The sequence below is a fragment of the Lucilia cuprina genome, chromosome 3, assembly GCF_022045245.1.
Source record: "Lucilia cuprina isolate Lc7/37 chromosome 3, ASM2204524v1, whole genome shotgun sequence".
NCBI lineage: Eukaryota > Metazoa > Arthropoda > Insecta > Diptera > Calliphoridae > Lucilia > Lucilia cuprina.
In genome coordinates this window covers 26,877,838-26,891,364 of record NC_060951.1, presented here as the reverse complement: position 1 = coordinate 26,891,364, position 13,527 = coordinate 26,877,838, and the positions used below count along the sequence as shown (strand labels likewise).

The following is a 13,527-nucleotide window of genomic DNA, read 5'->3' as shown; positions in this document are numbered from 1 at the left end:
AATTACATAGTTTTTTGAACTTATGGTAACCAAAAGGATTATTGCCTTCTGTTTTCATTAGTATACTTAATACTTTTCCAAAAATCTATTTAAACTTTATATTAACACATACATATTAGATAAGAGAGTAGGTTAAAACTTTTTAACCTACTCTCTTATCTTAACGAAAACATTAAAATATGATGTCCATCTTTCTGTACATTAAACATTATTTTCATGTTCATATTGTTTTTGCAAAATAATCAAACAATAATCCAATGTTGTTTCCAATAATGTTTTGCTAAATTTTCCTATTTCTATTTGTGTTTCTATCTCTTATTGTGTCTTGACAATTGATTGAAATTTATGGCAAATACTTGGTTTATATTTACTTCTTTTATTAAACTATTTATACATGATTTTATGGTTAAAACTTAATGAAATTTAAATTTAAATTCTTGTTCATTTTATTTTAAAAGTTATTTCAAAGACATTTAGCTAATGGACAAACATACACATATTACAAAAATGTTATACATCATAATAAATTGTTATCGTTGAATTGGTTTTCTGGTTTACTTGTGTATAAATAGAGATAAGTAAATGTTAATAAATGCATTTTAATAATTTAAACCAAATTTTTGACACAAATAACCAAATAAAGTATTTGTAATCTACATATAGATAAGAGTTGCATTACTGATTCAATTTTTGGAAATTTGTACATTTAAGGGTAAAAAAGGAAAAAAATCTAAAAACAATATAATATAAAAACAATTTTAGATGTACCTTCTCTTAAAATGGGTGTCGGTACTTTTTTAAAATTCGTACTTTTAAGGTATGCAAATGTGTAACAAAAGTAATTTTAGTTCCTTTTTTGGCCATTTATAACTTTTTAACTAAGAAATTTTAATAAATATTTTGGATATATCTTCCAAAATTATAAGAAAACCTGAATTATAAGAATCTGAAAATGTTACCCTTTTTACACAAAAACAAGTAAGAGTGTTATATTCGACTGTGCCGAATCTCATATATCCACCATTAAACCGCATGCGGTAAAAGGAATGCTCCCCCATAAACATCTGGGTGATATTTGAAATATGGCGTAAGTGAATTATGGACAGAGCCTTTTTTTAACTAACAAAATATTAATCTTTAAAAACCAAATATTTTAGTTCAATTTTTAAACTGTCATTTATGAGCGGATCCTTAAAAAAATGGGTTAATGGTTTTGGTTAATAAGAAACTTACTTATACCGAATTTCATCGCTATACTCGCATTTTTGGGCCAGCAATGAGTGTTTAAGTCATTTTTTAAGGGGATCTTATATGGGGGCTAGGGTCAATTATGGACTGATCCTCAAAAAATTTGGTAGAAATATTTTGACTCATATGAAACTTATTTATATCCAATTTCATTGCTATACTCGTACTTCTAAAGCAGTTATGCCCGTTAAAGCTGTTTTCAGGAGGTCCACTTGTATAGGGGCATTTTCAATACCAAACAAACCTTAGCAATAGGAAACATTTATGCAAAATTTTAACTGTCCAGCTTTCTCGTGTGGTCCCTATCGTGATTTCAACAGACAGACGGACGGACATGGCTAGATCGTCTTAGAATTTAATAAGGACCCGGAATGTATATACTTTTATGGGTCTATGAACAATATTTTGTTGTGTTACAAATGGAATGACACTCTGTGAAATTTGTTGAAACAAAATATTTGCTTTTTTACTAGAAAAAAATTGCAAAAAGGAAAAATCGGAAAATTTAATTTTATTCAAAATCATTGAGCCAATTTTTATAAAATTTTAAATATAGTTATTTATTTACACAAAATAAGCTATTCGTATATTACTTATATTGGAATTCGGTTACTATTCCGGGAAATGAATGTAGATTTGAATTTTTTAAAAACTTTTAATCAAATAAATACGTTTAGAGTGAAATTAAAGCCCAGTAAAAACTAGGTAATGACTTTCAATTGTTATTACTTACCTAACAACATAGTTTTCAATAGTTTCTATATATCGTGTGCATTACATAGAAATAGTCTAATAAGGTTTTACTTATAATGTGTTATATAAATAAATACCTTCTAATATATTAGTTTTCTTGCCTGTGAAGTTATATCGCTTTAGCGTTTCTTCACACGATTTACAACGACTAATCTTTCTAATTACTTGTAAGCGTTTATGGTAAGTACTTGACTCCAATGACATTACCGTGTTAAAATAATAATTCTATTGTGTAAGTATATTTTAGTATTTGAACCACTTTCAAGGAAACGAAAGTTTTTGCTGGGAAGGTTCGTGTTCTGATAACACGAATTTTTTGAGTAAAAGCACAAAAGTCCGTTTTTTCGAAAACTATTTTAGTTAGCTTGCTGTGACCATATCAAATGTCAAGGACAAAATTATTGCACCATTCTTTAAATATGTTTTTCCCAATTCAATTATATTGAACATAAATAAGTAAATAACAACAAGTAATATTGTTATATTCGGCCATGCCGAATCTTATATACCCACCATCAAATCATTCATGTTTATGTAGAATTTTACTGATGTACTTACATTTTTGGGTCAGTAATAAGTCTTAAAGTCATTTTCAGAAGGGGACCTTGGTAAGGTCAATTATAAATCCATTTTCATTAAATTTATGAAAATGATTTTATTTCCTATAAAACTTTTTTATGTCGTATTTTATTGCTTTATATATATGTTATGAGCAGATATGAGCATACATCTCTTAGCGATAAAGTTATTTTCTGAAGGGGGCATTTTATTAGAGATAGGAGAAAACGTGAACCGATATTCTTACTTTCAATAAGGATCGATCCTTATAAAATTTGATAGGGAGATTTTGGCTCGCACGAAACTTGTGTATGTAGAATTTTGTAGTAATGAGCGTTGAATTCGTTGTCTAAAGGGCACATTATTAGGGGGTTACATAATAATGGACTCATCATATAATAATGGACTCATTTAAGAAAATGATTTTAGTTCCCATAAAACTTTTATATGTCGAATATTATTGTTATATATATGCTTCTTAAGGTAGATATGAGCATTAAAGTCGTTTTCTGAAAGGGACCTTATAGGTGGGATAGGGTCAATTATCCTTATAAAATTCTACAAAGAGATTTATGAGACCATAAAACATGTTTGTGCCGAATTTCACCGCTATTGATGCTTCTCTTAGCCACTTATGAGCGACAAAGTCATTTTCTGAAGGGGTCTTTATATGGAGGGTAGGGTCATTTATGAACCGATCCTTATAAAATTCTACGAAAAGATTTATGTCCCCATAAAACATGTTTGTGTCGAATTTCACTGCTATTGATGCTTCTGTTAGTCAGTTGTGAGCGATAAAGTCATTTTCTGAAGGGTACTTTGTATGGGGGGTAGGGTCAATTATGGACCGATCCTTATGAAATTCTATGAACAGATTTATGTCCCTATAAAACATGTTTGTGTCGAATTTCACTGCTATTGATGCTTCTCTTAGCCAGTTATTGGCGATAAAGTCATTTTCTGAAGGGGACTTTATATGGGGGGTAGGGTCAATTATGGACCGATCCTTATAAAATTCTACGAAGAGATTTATGTCACCATAAAACATGTTTGTGCCGAATTACACCGCTATTGATGCTTCTGTTAGTCAGTTGTGAACGATAAAGTCATTTTCTGAAGGGTACTTTGTATGGGGGGTAGGGTCAATTATGGACCGATCCTTATGAAATTCTATGAAAAGATTTATGTCCTCATAAAACATGTTTGTGCCGAATTACAGCGCTATTGATGCTTTTGTTAGTCAGTTATTGGCGATAATGTCATTTTCTAAAGGAGGCCTTAAATGGGGGCTAGGTGAAATCGTGGACCGATATTACCCATTTTCAATACCAAACAAACTGGATAAACTATAAGTATCTGTGCAAAATTTCAGCTCGCTAGCTACTTCCGTTTGGACTCTATCGTGTTTTCAACAGACAGACAGACAGACAGACGGACAGACGGACGGACATGGCTAGATCGTCTTAGAATCTAATAAGGACCCAGAATATATATACTTTTATGGGTCTTAGACGAATATTTCAATGTGTTACAAACGGAATGACAAAAACAATATACCCCCCATCTTTTTTGATGGTGGGTATAAAAAGGCTTTAAAATTTTGATAAGAACATGTTCAATTCTTTATAAATTAAACCGTAATAAAATGTCAATATGATGTGTATGACAGACGATGAAAATGGTTTTTATTTTCGTAACCAATATAGAGTTACATGTGTAAGTTATGACGTTAATAAAATTGTTGTAATAAAACTTTCCAATAGGAGGGCTTTATGTTTTTCATTGAATAACATCATACATATTTGCCATATCAAAGGGCTGTATATAATATCCGGTATCTCTTATTTTCATAATAATGTGATATGTATGAAGAAATGTTTAGCAATATATTCCAACATCTGTAACTTTGAGGTAAGAGGAAATTATAAAATGAATGTTTGAGCATATTTACAACTTGCACATGCTGTACAATTGAACTTCGACTAATGTGCAAATATTTTATTTTATATCCTTTTAAAAATAAATTTTCAATAAAACCATAAAGGACATTTAGTTCATTACTTCTATCATCATTTTAAAGCTTTGCGTGTAAATACTTATAGCACATAAAAGTTTATTGATGTATTTGATAAATTCTAAAGTATGTACAAGTATTTGTATACATATACAATTCTATGAATGGGCATATACAAATGTGGTTATTTTGTCTGCGTACTTAGTGTTCGAGTAAATATGTAAAAATGTGTGCAAATACGTACATAAATATATTTTTAATAAAATGTGTGTTTATTTGTTGTTTTTATAAGTATAAACAACAATATTTTTAAATAAAATTGAAAAATAAATAAATTTATGCAAATGTGTGTTTTTGTTATACAATTATATATGTATGTGTGTTTCTACACACATTTTCTTTCACACCAACTCTTTAGCTATCAAATAAAATGGGTTCAAAAACATAGAATATTATTGATAAATAACAACTTAATGTGAAAGGAAATACAAATACATTTTCAAAAAAGAGTGAATATTCATGTTAAAGGAAACAAATTATAGACCGATCTTCACGAAATTTAGTATGAAGAAATTAGTATATTTATTCGATTCGATCTAAATAATTCCATTTGATTGATTTATTGTTACCATTATATGGAAAGAATTTCAAACATTTTAATGATACTCTAATTTGTTTTGACACTCACTGTTATTATACTTATTCAAACTGTAAATACGTGTACATGTGTGAATGAAGAATATATGTATTTTTAATATTTACTTGAATATATGTAGATGGATGCTTGTGTACTTAAGTGAATGATTGAATGAATGTATGTTTGTAAGTATTTATTATTGCTTTCTTACGAATTTTTTTTCATTCCTTTCTTGTTACATTTTTTTGTATTTAGAATTTATTTACTGTTTGCTGCAATATGTCAAACGAAGAGAATACGTCCTTAACATACAAATACTTTTGCACTTGATAGGCAAAACATTCATCAATATCACACGCATACTTACATTCAGAGCAACAAATATACACACATATACATACATACATATGTATGAATGTATATTAAAAATACAAATATCAATATTCTTAAAGAAGAAAAAGAGAAAATAATATGTATGTATTTGAATAAAGTAAAATGATATTTGCAATTTGTATTTAATGCGAAAGTTTGATTTATTTAAGTAACTACATACAATCAACTTAAATCGAAAATGAAACTTAAAGAAAAATTTAAAAAGAATTTTTAAGTTATCTTATATGTTATATTTTGTATTTTTTCACTTATATATCATAAAAATAATATGATTCTCAGTTTTACACATGGAATGACTAAATTATTATTATCTTTATTTTTGTTTTTTTGCATTGCATGGGAAAGTATATATGTGTCGTATGATTATTTTATAATTAATTATATTAAAATTAAAATACTTATACGTATAGTTGTCCAGTGTGAGATTTGAAAATTTTAATTACATTAACGAAATTTTTTCAATACATTTAATGCAAAATCGTACTTTTTTCTAATGGCTTATCGATTTTGATATTAACTTCAGTCAGCTACCGATTAATGTTTAGTGTTAAGAATTTTAATTGGCGGTTTAGGCATGCTTCGTCTTGCGACACAAGGAACACCGAATTTTCGCAAACAAGAAATTTTTATGAAATTTCTTTTGCAGTTAACATATCTCTTCTTATCTACAATTAAAAGGTTTTTTTCATTCCTAAATTTATATAAATTATTAATCCAAAAATCCGTTAAAATGAGAACCAGTTCGATTAATTTAAATTATGTAAAGAAATTATATATATTTTTTTGTACTTTTTGAATGCAAAAACGTACTTTTTTCGAAGGGCTTATCGATTTTCATATAAAAATCATTGTCAGCTAAAATTCGCTAAAGTAAAACAAGAAAAATTCGCAATCTTCTTTTGTATTCGCTTTAATATTTTATGGCGGCTTAATGATTTTAACATGTAAAATTTAAAAATGTTTTGAACACTCGTGCTGTTAGTGTGCTTCCCTAAAAAGTCGTTTTTGTCGAAACTTTTACGTTTGTTTTTCCAATATTTAAGCTTTTCCCATATTGGTTCCTTATAAAAAATATTTTGGAGATATATAAAAACGACGCGTGATTACAATGCCAACGTTTTCTCATTTATACATTTTGCAGTTGTTTTTTGAAATTTTAACTTTAACTGTCGGCTTCTCTAAATGCAAAAAAAATCTAAGACTGCATTGGATTGTAAGAAAGCTTTAACTAAATACTCTCCCAGAGGTAAGGTTAACACTATATGGCTACAAAACAAAGATTCTATGGGGTGACCCTGATGAGAGCAAGATGAGAAATGTCCTCAAAATGAGCAAGTCTGAGGTTAGTATGATGGTACGTATTCTGAGAAAAATAATACATTCTGTAAACAATTTTTTTTATTTTTATGAATTGGAGCACACAACAGGTCCGATAGTGGCCTAGGTGTATTTCATCGGATTTGATGTAGTATACATCCTCCTATCAACATAACCTAACCATATTTTATATAAACCAAAATATTCCTACCATTATACATGTTGTGGATCGGTCTATCAATGAACCAACACTATTCTGAAAACAGTATTGATGTTCATATGACTATTGATAAACGATAAAATTGAATTAAGGCATGAGGAGAAAATAAACATTTTTACTTTTTAGTTTTCTATAATTATACCCTACATCACTATAGTGGGGAGAGTATTATACGTTTGCGCTGATATTTGTAACATACAAAAATATTGGTCCAATACTAACCTTAAAGTATACCGATCGATTCAGAATCATTTTTTGAGTCGATTAAGACATGTCCGTTTGTCCGTCCGTCTGTCCGGCTGGCTGGTCCATGTAAACCTTGTCTGCAAGGTACAGGCCGCAATTTTCAACATAATTTGATGAAATTTGGATCAAGCATGTTTTTTTTGCACAAGGACGAAGCCTATTGAAAGTGTTTAAAATCGGTCCATTATTTCACCTAGCCCCCATACAACTGTACCTCCCGATTTGAACTTTTTATAACATAATTACGTCAAATATTCTATTATCTCTCTAAAAATTGGCACAAATAAGTTTTATATAAGTATAAATCACACTGCAGATTTTCGAAAGGATCGGCCCTTACAAACCCCCTTCAAAAATGTCTTAAACGTCTAAAATTGACTTGTAACCATTTGTATAGCAATGAAACTCAACAAAACTAACTGTTATTTAAAAATATATCCTCCTCCCAAATTTACCGAGGATAGCCCATATTTGACCTATATAAAGCCTCATTTAGAAATTTTAGTTTTTTTTTATCAATAAATTGCATAAATATTTTGAAATTATAGTAGTAGTCAACATAAAACTTTCTTTATAACAAATAAAAATTTTAAAAATATACTCATGGTGTAGGGTATTAAATGGTCGGCCATGCCCGACTATACTTTCCTACTTGTATTAACATAGAAATATGAAACCAAGCATGAGGAGAAAGATAATCTATAAAACTTTGCTATTTGCTATTTTTTTGTTCCCGAAAAAGTATTTTTGAATAATCTACATTATTGAACCTAGAAACGTATAGCTGGGTAAATTTTTACTCTTGTTAGCATAAATCTAAAATGTTTGTTTATTGGGTTATATGCACATATACATACATTCATATACATAAACCTACAAATACGTACGATAAACTCTTTTATAACAAAATATGAATTCTTTAACATAAATTTAGGGCAACGAGTCACATACATATATTATACCTACATACGTATGTATTTATTTGAGTCTATCAAAATTTTCACAAATATGTTGACGTGAGTACATGTGTGAAAGTACTTGTGTTTATGTTGTATATTTAAGTATGTATTGGAATTACTTACTTATCATGTAAATAAACAGTTTCTTTAGGTTAAAACCCCGAAAGGGCACAACATTTTTTTTTTGAAAAATAGCAAAAATAACATAAAAAGCTTAACAAAGAAGGGAAACAATTTTTAAGATTTGACAAAGAGGGGTGAATCTTTTTTCTTAGAGAAAGATGAAAACAAACAGCAACAAAATGCCTTATTTAAAAATTTACCCACCATTTCATACTATTTGCAATTTGTGTATTTTTAAATAAAGAGCAGCAAAAAAAGGGAAAACACGAATGAAAAAAAAAAACTTTTTTTACAACAATAAAGAAACTCGTAAAAAAGAAAAGTTGTGATTTAAAATGAGTGGCAAGTGAAAGAAAAGAAAATACAAAAAAAAAACATCAAGAATTTAAGCATATATGTCGTTAAATTAAAACAGTGACAGGCAAAATTGTTTTGTAATATTTCTATTGACAATCAATACAATCAAGGTTTATGTATTCGTCGTCTACATACCAATAGAATTCAAATATTGTCTCTTAATAAAATAAAATATTTAATTTTGCAAATTTTCCTGAAACAATTTTGAACAGCACTGCACTTACATCTCAAGTGGGTAAACGAAACCCATCTAAGCATTAAAAAAGAAATATAAAATAGTACTAGAAAAAAGACGACAGACTCTTTTTTCTAGTAAACAAATATAACGAGAGAAATAAACAAGCAGGAAAAAAAAAGAAACTGACACAGTGGTAGGCAATTTGTCATTAGATCCCAGGAGTCGCATTCAGAACGTCATCGACAATGTTTAAGATTTTAGTATAAAACACCACCATTACTTATTTTTTCCTTATTTTCCCTATATAAATTGTAACATGTCTATACAAGTACTGCAATGGTCTGAGTTGTGCTACAACTCTAATACCAGTGGGACTTAAATTAAAAATGAGAATTTGTTAAGGTTTTATACGAAATTTTTTATAACATCAATTGTCAAGCTTAGAGAGCATATAAATGATTGCGCTATAAAAAGGTTTAATCTAATGATGTCTTCAAACATATTGAAGTTTTAACTTTAAAGACTTTGTTGGAATTTTAATAAATTTTATTGTCTTGTTTTTATAATATTTAGTTATACTTGTCGTAAAAGTGATGTTTTCTTTTAAAGTTAAAAATAAAATTGTTAATGAAATGTGATTTCCGGTAAGAATAAAATCTATAATAAAGTTTAAGTAATAAACATTATTTGAGATTTTTATTTTTATCGGAAATCCTATTCCATTAACAATTTCCGAAAATTTACATAAATGTTACATGTTTAAATGTGTTTGTTATATTTTTTTGTGTAAATACTATTCCCATTATTATTTCTTTCCGATAATATACCTTTTGTTAAACAGTGGCCTACATTATCACTTTTAAAGTACTCTCAAACAGATTTCGTTAATTATAAACTGAACCACATTTAAGAGAATCTGGATCGGTTTTTTTTTTAATATATCTTATAAAACTTGTTAATTCGATTATTTTACTTTACTGCTAATTTGTAGTTAAAGAAGAGACGATTTAGATTTTATTCTAGATATCGTAAACCAACCAAAGTATAAATATTGTGGATCCATGTGAAATTTTGAGTCGATTTAGCTATGTCCGTCTGTCTGTCGATTTGTTTGTCGGTCTGTCTGTCGATTTGTTTGTCGGTCTGTCTGTCTGTCTGTCTATCTATCTGTTAAAACTAATTTAAAATAAAATAAAATAAAATAAAATAAAATAAAATAAAATTTTCAAAAATATTAGTTGTTATCCTAAGCAGTTTGGTATTGAAAACCAGCAAAATCGGTTCACAACTTAAAAAGTTATGGAAAAGTTACATATACAAAGGTATATATTCCCGCAAATTAGTTCATAGTTAATAACTCCCTAAAATACCACTACCAACACAAAATATTGTATAAGTAAATATAATGGGAACAAAAATCATACCGTCATTATAGATTTGTATTGTTTCACAATTGGTCATAGCTCCTATATAAGGTCCTCTTCCAAGATTCATTTAAACGAACATATTTCATTGATATATTAAGCTTTTGTAATAAAATTCGTAGCAAATATGTTTTGTATTTATATGAATCACTCTATGAAATGTTTTCGGGATAGGCTTGTATTTGGTCATAGCTGAGAAATTTTATTTCGATTGGTCCACAATTATTCAAAGCTGTCATACAAAGTCCACCCCTAAAAATCAGCTAAACACAAATAATCCATGACCAAATAACAGTATATATATGTTTATATACAAAATTTTGGAAAAATGTTACTTTTATATACAGAAAATATTTTGTATATATATTTATTTATATTTATATTTATTTATATATTTATTTGTTTAAAAACTTTTTTATTGTAATTTGGAATATTTATTGATTATTATTCAACTTTTAGAACTAAAAAATAGTTTTCAGATTATTTTGAACAAGCCGTTATGTGTGACGTGACATGACGTGATGTGACAAAATTTCCAATGATGAAATTTGCAATATTATTGCAAATTAATTAGTCCATAGATTTATTTTGGACGGACATTGTTGAATGTTTTTGGAATCGGAGAAATATTTCGACTTTTTAATAACATTTTAGTTAAAAATAGCTTCCATATAAGAATAATATAAGAATTAACATTAATTAACATAAAACTTTTAAAAATGCTTATATCACCATAAAATTCAACACAAATAATTTTGACATACGCAAAAATCGTTCATCCTAATTTTTTTAAAAATTGGCCCATGATTAGGCATAGCTTCCATACAAAGCCAACATTTGATATACCCATAAACATGGATATATAACTAAAATTTCGCCATCCTGATAATACAAACACACAAAAAACTTCCATATAAAGCCGACATCCGAAAATAACTTTTTTCCATACATTTCTTAAAAATATAATTTGTTGAATTTCTGTGCTTTTTCTTCCACTTATCAACTAAAAAATCATAACTATCACCTAATTGAATAAATTGCATAAATATCACATCTTTTTAAATAACAATATTTTACAATTCCAAGGTTGCACTTGAGAAAATTTATGTAATGTGACGTGACGTGACAGACTTTGAAATTCTAAAAAAAATAACCCCGCATAGAATTATTTTTCTTTTCTTTAAAATTTAGTTCTATATACTAAACTTGATTTAGATTAAAAGTTTTGAATACTTCTGAATACCAACTAAAAAGTTATGGGGATAAATCCTGTTTCAACGTGACGAACGTGACATTTAAAAGTCTATGAAAGAAAACCGAAAATGTGCCTTTTAAGGATCTTTATCTTTTTATATTTGTATGTTTTAAGATAACTATTAACTCAACAAATGTTTTCCGATAAAAGTCCATTTAAATATTAGCCTTTAAAATAATAAAAACTATCAAAAGCAAATGCTACTAAAAGTGGAAAATATGCCTGAAATATTATTGTAACTTTTAATTCCGATTTCTCAATATAGTGGTTAAGAAAAGCTTCAATATAATAAAATTTGAATCTTTTTCTATAATAATAGAAGTTGAAATTTTATTTTTGATGACTTTTAGTTTTTGAGCCACGGTGGACTTTTCGGTGGAAATGCCCATATATTTTTAATTATCAGTCTATAATTTAGCTCCCATTCCTTGCATTGTTTTATGATGATTCCCATTATATTTTAAGTCGTTCGTGGACCAAGTTATCTGCGGCCAAAATACCGAAAATTGCTGAACATATTTCAAATCCGACTTTTGTATACTATTCTATAGGAAAATTTAAGATATATAAACTTAATTTGACAGAATTTAGATGCACTATAAATGCATAAAAGAAAAAGAAAAATGCATTAAAAAAACAAATTAAAATAATGATTTTATCATTCGTAAATATACATAGTATTAAATGCCATTAAAAAATAGTGTTAACATTTTTAATTTATTGTAATCCCTTTAGGAGTTATGATGATTATAATGTTGGCTCATCATCTCTGAATTTAATAAAACTCCATCCAACATTTGATATTTTTTGGAATATGTTGTAAAAATATTTTGTCACATAAAATATATGTATTATTACTAGAACAGTAATTTTTGTACTTATATGATTATGCAAACTTGTTTTTAGCTATTGTCAGAAAAGTTTAAGACGTTTTAAATTAATAATTTCAGTTTTTTATTGAGCAAATCTTCAACTGATGCTCTCTAACCAAAATAATCTGTTTCTGTTTGTCTAAAATCTTCCAAAATATGCAATTATAGTTTTTGTTATATAAACCTTGCAGATCATAAGTTCCTTTGATTTTTAAAAGCTATATTCTATTCGTATCTATATTAGAACATTCCATTTTATTCCATTTTTTTAAGTTTTATAAACCTTTGATAACAAAAAACTTTATTATGAATAAGTCCTTTGAAGTAAAAGAATAATATGATCCTTTGTTATGTTCAATCCCCCATACGAAAAAGCTCATTTTTCTAGAATATACATTATATATCTACACAGATATTATATATATACATACTTGTGTTTGTAAATGTTCCCCTTTTAATGCCACTTTGACTTTTAAAATTTTACACTTAGCTACATGACTTGTCAATTTTCCCCAAACCAATTAAACAAATTTGTGTCTTACACTAATCAAATATTTTTGGGTGCCGCAATTAGTAGCGACAGTTGTGTGTCAAAAGTTAACAAGTAGGAAAGATGTCTAAAATCCTATACACAATTATTGAATAAATTAATGGTGTTATTTGATTGGTAACACATATAAGAAATGAAGAATTCAAATTAAAAATCTTAATGAAATATTTAGGCTTTGAGCGTAGATACATATAAACAAAAGATATATTATATAGTGATTATATCCCAGCAAAAACTTTCATTGGAAATTAAGGGGTTAAGAGCTGAAATTTACCTAAACATGTCATTTTATTTATTAGTTAGTCAGTCAGTAATAGTTAGTTAGATAGTTAGATAGATAGATAGATAGATAGATAGATAGATAGATAGATAGATAGATAGATAGATAGATAGATAGATAGATAGATAGATAGATAGGTAGAT

General features: G+C 27.8%; 1 protein-coding gene across 4 annotated transcripts in view; it reads right to left on the bottom strand.

Moving 5' to 3' along the window:
* LOC111686578 (hemicentin-1) overlaps nt 1–13,527 on the bottom strand; it is a 191,460-nt gene that overhangs the window by 42,873 nt on the left and 135,060 nt on the right. The gene's annotated exons all lie outside the window — the stretch shown is intronic.